Here is a 7,665-nt window from a genome sequence, read left to right on the forward strand (position 1 = left end):
TTTGATTTTTAAGTGACTGTGAAAGCCTTGATTTATATCACAACTCTAATGCCAGGTATTTAGAGCAGTATAAACCAAATGGGATTAGAGGAAGTAAGTTACTGTAGGGAATTCATACCAGACAGCTCTGTGACCGCTTCTCTGTGTTGGCCTGCGGTGCCTGGAACACTGAACTTGGGCGCTGGGTTTTTTAAATTATTTTTTCTCCATTTTCCATCCTAGGCACACTGCTGTCCATAGCCTCGGGAGTCTGGCTGAGCAGCATGAGAAATATAATTGGCACCCAGGGATGAGAGGTGAGTAGTGAAATCAAAGGCAAGGAGGGTCTGACATACTGGGAAAGAAAAAGACACCCCCAACCTCAAGTAACAACTACAGTAAGACTTGGAAAGTTGACAACATAAACATGTGAGAACTGCTGTAACCGATGAGGGAGAGTGGTTTTATTTTAAGTGAATGTGTCTGAGGAGGGGACAGGCTATATGAACAGGGTACTTGAGATAAAATTAGAAATGAAAAACTTTGCACACATGAGAATGCTAATTAGCTAGAAACGCGGCACACGGATGGAAATATCAGAGAAGGCAGTACATTGCAGTGATTGCTAAACGGGACATCTTTTGACTTATTTAATGTCATGTACCAAAACTGATGGTGACTAGGGCACTGGGGAAATTCTTTTCTTCATGGAGGGGTAAGAATGAGGACCATACAATTCAGGTTTCCCTAGATGGAATGCCTGTCTTCGGAGAGCAAGAGGGATGGGAGGGACGAGGGCAAGGAATAAGAGCAGAGGTCAGGGCTTCCCTGGTGGCGCAGTGGTTGAGAGTCCGCCTGCTGATGCAGGGGACGCGGGTTCCTGCCGAGGTCTGGGGAGATCCCACATGCCGCGGAGCGGCTGGGCCCGTGAGCCATGGCCGCTGAGCCTGCGCGTCCGGAGCCTGTGCTCCGCAACGGAAGAGGCCACAGCAGTGAGAGGCCCGCGTACCGCAAAAAAAAAAAAAAAAAAAAAAGCAGAGGTCAGGATGATCACTCATTGTTTGCAAAAGCCTTTTATACAGAATCTTATTTCTATTATGAATTGTTTTTATCACCCCCCCCAATGATAAGGAAGTGGCAGCTTTGAGAAATGAACATTTGTAGGAGGTCAGGTCTTACTAAGGACCTGATGGTAACTTACAATCTGTTACCATCAACTTTGTCACTGTTTTGCTCATCAACATTTAAAAACCCTTCCTGCTGCCCCTCCCCACACTGAGGAGCTTACACACCTGGACTCCAGGCTTCTTCCCTACCCTGGTCTCCATACTCCTGGTACACCTGTGGTTAATTTATAAAGGAACAGAGCCAGGAATCTAGAGAGCACTCCACCCAGTAACATCAGAATACAGGCATGATGGGGACACTCTCCAAGACAGACCATTTGCATTAAAACAAGAAGATTCTGTGACTCTTTGCAACTATTTATTCATGTAAATTTTGACTCTTAAAACTATTCTCATGGACTGGCTTAAAATAAATAAGCTGGTTGGTCCAGAAAAATCTATATCAACATTACTGCCAAGACTGAAACAATGCCGTTTATAGGAGGCCTTTAATTTCCCACTCTTCTTTCCTGTGTTCGGTACAAATATGGTATCAAGAGTCAGTTTCAACCCTTCAGCCAACTTATTCTCCAAAGAGATTTCTGTCCCAAGAGTATTGTCCGTGTCCCACTTTTGGGTGAAGGTCAGTCCATAGTTACAAATCTTGTATTTGGTCTCTAGGTTGCCTGATACTTTCCCTGTATCACTGTAAGCATGACCAGAAGCAGAAAATTCCACTCCACCATGTAACTTGGTTCTCAGATCTATTTTAACCATACCAAATCCATATCCTTTGTTGACAGATTTTTCTGGACCAACCATCTATGGCTGGGCTGTGTTGGCCATGGTTTGCTAGCTATCAGACGAGTTTTGACACAGCCAAATCCAAACTGTCACAGAATAATTTCGCCCTGGGTTACAAGCCTGCAGACTTCCAGCTGCACACTCACGTGAGCGATAGCACTGAATCTGGAGGGGTGATCTACCAGAAGGTGAACAAGAAGACCGAAACATCAATAAACCTCGCGTGGACGGCTGGCAGGAACACCACCTGTTTCGGCATCTCTGCTAAGTACAAGCTGGATTGTAGAACTTCTCTATCTGCTAAAGTGAATAATGCCAGGCTGATTGGACTGGGTTACACTCAGACCCTTCGACCAGGAGTGAAACTGACCCTGTCAGCTCTCATCTATGGAAAGAACTTCAGTGCAGGAGGGCACAAGGTCGGGCTGGGATATGAGCTAGAAGCTTAATGTGGTTTTGAATAAATCATCAGCTTTGTCCCTGGAGGTGAAGAGAAATGAACCCACTATGTTTTGGCCTTAAAATTCTTCTGTGAAATTTCAAAGGTGTGAACCTTTTCTTCTTCCAAAGAATTCTAATCCTCCCCACACTGAAGCCTAGATATTGAGTCCAGCCTAAGGGAGGTGTGCTTGAAGGCATGCCCCGAAGTTGTCATGTTTGTGCCACATTTCAGTTCAGTTCCACAGTGTTATTTTCAATGTGTTGCTCAGCGAAGGTGTAGTGTCATGTTACAAAGGAGATGACCCGACCCGACCCTCCAGTTGTCCATCACATCCTGCATGTCCCAAAACACTTTTTCATGACCTTGTAACATACTGGTTTCTGTGCAGTAGTGGAATCTTTGGTTTTGAATCAGAGTAAAATAAAATAAACCCATCACATTTGGAACATTAAATAAATAAAATAAATAAGCTGAACACTTTTCCCTGTTTTTCTAATAAAGTAACACCTTTAACTGTGTGTGCGTGCGCGCACACACACCCGGGGAGCACACACACACGGGGAGCACACACACACACACACACGGGGAGCGCACACACACGGGGAGCGCACACACAGGGAGTACTCCCCCTTCTGTTAATGACTTCTTTGAAGGCAGAGGAGAAGCATTAGGATGCAGGAAATTAACAAGGGTCAAATAAATCTGAGTCTGGAGGGGAACCGTGCTGGGAAGGAGAAAATTGGCCAATGTCTCCTTTCACAAATGGGTAGCTAAGTGAAAGGGGTGCAGACTGCAGTCTTCATTGTGTATGGGAATGACATGGAAGGCTTGCTGGGGTGCACAGTGCTGACGCCCAAACCCAGAGCTTGTGATGCAGCCTGTCTGGGATGGGGCCCAAGAATTTACCTTCCCACCAAGTTTTTAGATGATGCGTGCATGCCAAGAACATTCTTAGAGAACCACTGGTACGGGGGTTGACTTTGGGTCAAAAGGACTCGCTTTGAATCCTATATCTGCTGCTCTCTGAGCAAGGGAACTTTTTCCCTAAAAAACCCTAATTTACGTATAAGTTTGCTCATCTGAAAATATGGAAAATGCTATTTACCCAATAGACTTAGAAAAAGCAACAATATAGGCACAGTGGCTGATGTATAACAAATTCTCAAAAATATGATTTCCTTTTCTATCCCTTCAGTCTCTGAAGGGGGAGAGAAGACACCCAGCTAGAGACAGGCTTCCCCATCTGTTCGGATTCATATTTTAGGAGTGGCAAACTGGATTTTGGTAGGAAAAAAGAAACACTTTCAGTCAACCTCTCCCAGGTGGTCGCAAGGTGAACCCAGCAGGATTCCACGTGGGGGAAGCCCCAGGTTTTATTGACTATGACTTTTAAGATCCACTCGAAAGGCTGCCTGCCTCACACCTGGCTCTTGCCCAAGGCTTGTACAACACCAGCAAGCTGGGAAAACTTGGTCCGGAACCAGGTGAAGTGACGTTATGAATGTTCATTGACAATGATTCCCTCTTGCACTAGAGCAAACCTGGGGCAGAGATGCTTTTAATAGCCATCAGCTTCCATCTAATACTGAGGCATTAGATCCATGAGGAGAGACTCAAATGTACCTCCAGGCTAAATATTATCATAAAAACACAAAGAAATGCTTATCTAGCTTCAGTGACCACAAGAACATGAGATCGATCCATGGCTTTTTCTCAGGACTTCCAGTGGTAACCATTCTCCAATGGAACTAACTTTCTGGACAAACTAAGGTCAAAAGTGTCTCAAGCTTGATGCTTTCGGAAGAGCCACTTCACTTCCGAGACTGCTTTCTTACCTGCAAAACACAGAGTCCCAGCTAATGTGTATTATGCTACTTCTAAAGTTCTCTGGTTCCTTCCTTTCTTATATGCCTCATATTCAGTACTTTCCTGTTCTTCAGTTGACTCTAAGGTGACATGTGTTTATACGTCTCTGTTTAGGTTCAATGAGTTGTTCTGGACACAATAAATAAACACCCCTGCCACACACACACCCCCACCACCTCACACACGCAGACACACACCATTTCTACAGCGACTTTTGACATAAATCATTGCATTTGTCCTCATCTCATTAGAGAGTCCAAGCTCATACTGCTTGCTGCACACAGGCCAATAATCGAGAGAGGAGTTGCTGGGGCCAGGAATGGCGACTTTATCCACAAAGCCGGCAGACAGAGAAGATGGTGGACTCGCGTCCCAAAGAACCATCTTGCCTGAGTTGATTTCAGGTTCCTTTTATGCTAAAAGGGGCAGGAGTAAAGTCAGCACTTCCTGGTTCCCGTCAGCCTCCGGAGGGGATGTGTTCATTTCTTCTTCCCTGCAGTCATCCACACGTGGGCCTGGTCAGGATGTTTCCTGGGAGCTAAACAAAGGTATTTTAGCTAAACGCTCATAACCTGGAAAGCAGGGTTCCCAGAGACGGGCCAGTACGTATAACTTAAGCTTACAGGCAACATCCCTTTAGTGATTAACTTGTAATAGAATACAAAAGCTTCTTCCCTATTACAATCTGTAAACTGAAACTATTCTGATTTTTTTATATTTTCTTCACAGAAAGTCAGTGAACTGCACAGGGATCACAAAACCAAAAGCCGTCCTTTAGCCCACAGTTGTCTTAGATTCAGATAGCAGAGGAGGCGGTGACATCATCCACGTGTGGCGTCCATTCCATCTTAATGGTGCTGCCTTGATCCCACTTGATAATTTCCTTATACTGAGAAAACATACAGCTGATTTCCTTGTCTCCGTTGGAAACCACATGGAGAAGAGACATAATTCCACCTGAGATGGGCATGTGGACACTGGTGGCTTGTCATTCTGTCACTGTGATGGTAGACATGGTGTTGGTTTACCATCGCCTCTTCATTCTGCCAGACTTCACGTGTTAAAGAAAGGGTCCCAGGATGAGGGTAAAGGCGCCAGAACACACATGACCTTTGCGTGGTCTTCTTCCTCTTCCCCATCAAAGACGTTGTGAACAGTCTAATTCAGCAGAGGGATCTCAGTCTGGCGTGTAGAGGATCGGGGGCTGGGGAGACAGGAAGGGCTGCGTGGACTTCTCAGGTAGGAGAGACAGACAGCTCAGAAATCTGTGCATCTTGTTTTCTCCAACTACCAATGGATTCTTTCCTCCCTTCCTTGCCTGTTTCTCTCTCAACTAAACTTAATGATGGGCAAATTATGGGATCACCTATGTAGCATACATGTCAAGTCTCCAGATCTCTTTGCCCCATCAGTATGTCTGAAATAACATGAATAGATTCTTGTCCTTTGGGTCTTGGAGGGCTTTCGATGTTCCAGACACCCTATGAGTTGAAGATACTCCTAGTAGTTTTGAGTTGTGACCATCAACTCCTGTAATGTACTGACAATGTGACCTTTTATTGAGAAAGCAAGATCCCTCAGAGAACAGTACATTGGGCAAAGTACAAGAGTAAAGGCAAAGAAACATGCCCTGGAGGGCATCCCAAGGTCAAGGTTGGATCAGACTGCCATAGTTGGTTACCTTGCAAGCCCTGTTTCTCCCGTCTGGCCATCTGTCAGTCTGCTCTTGTCACACTCTGTGTGTGGAGAAATTCTTGGTGTGGGGAAAACATGGATTCTCACAAACCCAAGGTAATGTCTTAATTCTCCCATTCCCTAGCTGTGTGGCCTTGTGTATTTACCCAAATGCACCAATTGCCCAGTACCTAAAAGAGTATCAATTTTTTGACTCGTAAGACTGCTGTGAGGTGTGACTGAGACCATATACAGAAAATACTAAATTGGAATTTGGGAAAAAAATGCAATGTTATCTCCCTTCCTCTCTATTCTTTTTAGCTTTGCCTTTGAGTTTAAATATAGCTTGATAGTCCCTTCCCTGAAGGATTGTCCTTTCTTTCTTATTGATTGAAATAAGATCGTCTAAAATATTTCCTGAAACTGTAGATACAAAATCTTTCCTTTGGAAAAGCTTCTTTAAAAAGCAATAGTCATCGTCCTTGGGATGACTGCAAAACAGTCAATTCTTGTGTAACCGCTTTTAAATGGGGAGCAGTGCTGCAGTCAGACCCCAAACAGGAGGAGACTGCTGGCAATATTAACAGAAATAGCAGTAACATAACTTACGTGGAGCTTCTGACACATGCAGGCACACAGGTATGAGGCAAGGCCCCTTTGTGCCCAGTTAGGAGAGAGAGGTGCCTACTATTTGCCAAGTATGTGATCACACAGACACACAGGTTCTGAAAGATGAATTAGCATGTCCTGGGTCACAGAAGTAACTACGAGAGACAGGATGGAACTCAAGGATAAGGTCCAGGTTTGTTTCATGCAACTTGTTGCCCCCAGGGCTGCTACTGAAGATTCTCTGATATGCCGAGGTCTTGAGTGACCCCGAAGGAGAGATGAAAATCACATATAGGCTTAAAGGATGAAGAGCATTGCAGATGAGGACAAAAATACACGAGTAGGCTTGGAGGGATATATGTATATATACACACATACACATAAAGAATTCTCAAACAAATTTATATTTTGTTGGAAGACTTTTTAAAAAATTTTGAGCATGAACCCTGGTTTGCTCATCCTAATATAAGTTTGTATTTGCTGACTCTGGGCCATTTGATTATAAGGAGGGTCACCCAGATTGCGCTAGGTCAGAGGGAAGGTGTTAAAATGTGAAATGTGATATGGTAAGTGAGTGGGAATCAGAGTGGCCTGCCCATGACATCACTGCCACCACCATCTCTGGGATGCTGCAGCAACCCACCTTGGCAGACCCCAGACTTTGTCAATAATGCACTCAGAGAGGGCAGACAGCAGAAGCAAGAAGAACTACAATCCTGCAGCCTGTGGAACAAAAACCACATTCACAGAAAGATAGACAAGATGAAAAGGCAGAGGATTATGTACCAGATGAAGGAACAAGATAAAACCCCAGAAAAACAACTAAATGAAGTGGAGATAGGCAACCTTTCAGAAAAAGAATTCAGAAAATGACAATGAAGATGATCCAGCACCTCGGAAAAAGAATGGAGGCAAAGATCAAGAAGATGCAAGAAATGTTTAACAAAGACCTAGAAGAATTAAGGAACAAACAAACAGAGATGAACAATACAATAACTGAAATGAAAACTACACTAGAAGGAATCAATAGCAGAATAAGTGAGGCAGAAGAACGGATAAATGACCTGGAACACAGAATGGTGGAATTCACTGCTGCGGAACAGAATAAAGAAAAAAGAATGAGAAGAAATGAAGACAGCCTACGTGACCTCTGGGACAACATTAATCACAATAACATTTGCATTA

At 44.2% G+C, this 7,665-nt stretch overlaps 1 pseudogene; it reads left to right on the forward strand.

The window, feature by feature from the left end:
* LOC132512640 (voltage-dependent anion-selective channel protein 3-like) overlaps nt 1–2,632 on the forward strand; it is a 3,120-nt pseudogene extending 488 nt beyond the window's left edge.
* The last annotated feature ends 5,033 nt before the right edge of the window (nt 2,633–7,665 follow it).

Source organism: Lagenorhynchus albirostris, chromosome 21 (assembly GCF_949774975.1).
Source record: "Lagenorhynchus albirostris chromosome 21, mLagAlb1.1, whole genome shotgun sequence".
In the NCBI taxonomy this organism is placed as follows: Eukaryota; Metazoa; Chordata; class Mammalia; order Artiodactyla; family Delphinidae; genus Lagenorhynchus; species Lagenorhynchus albirostris.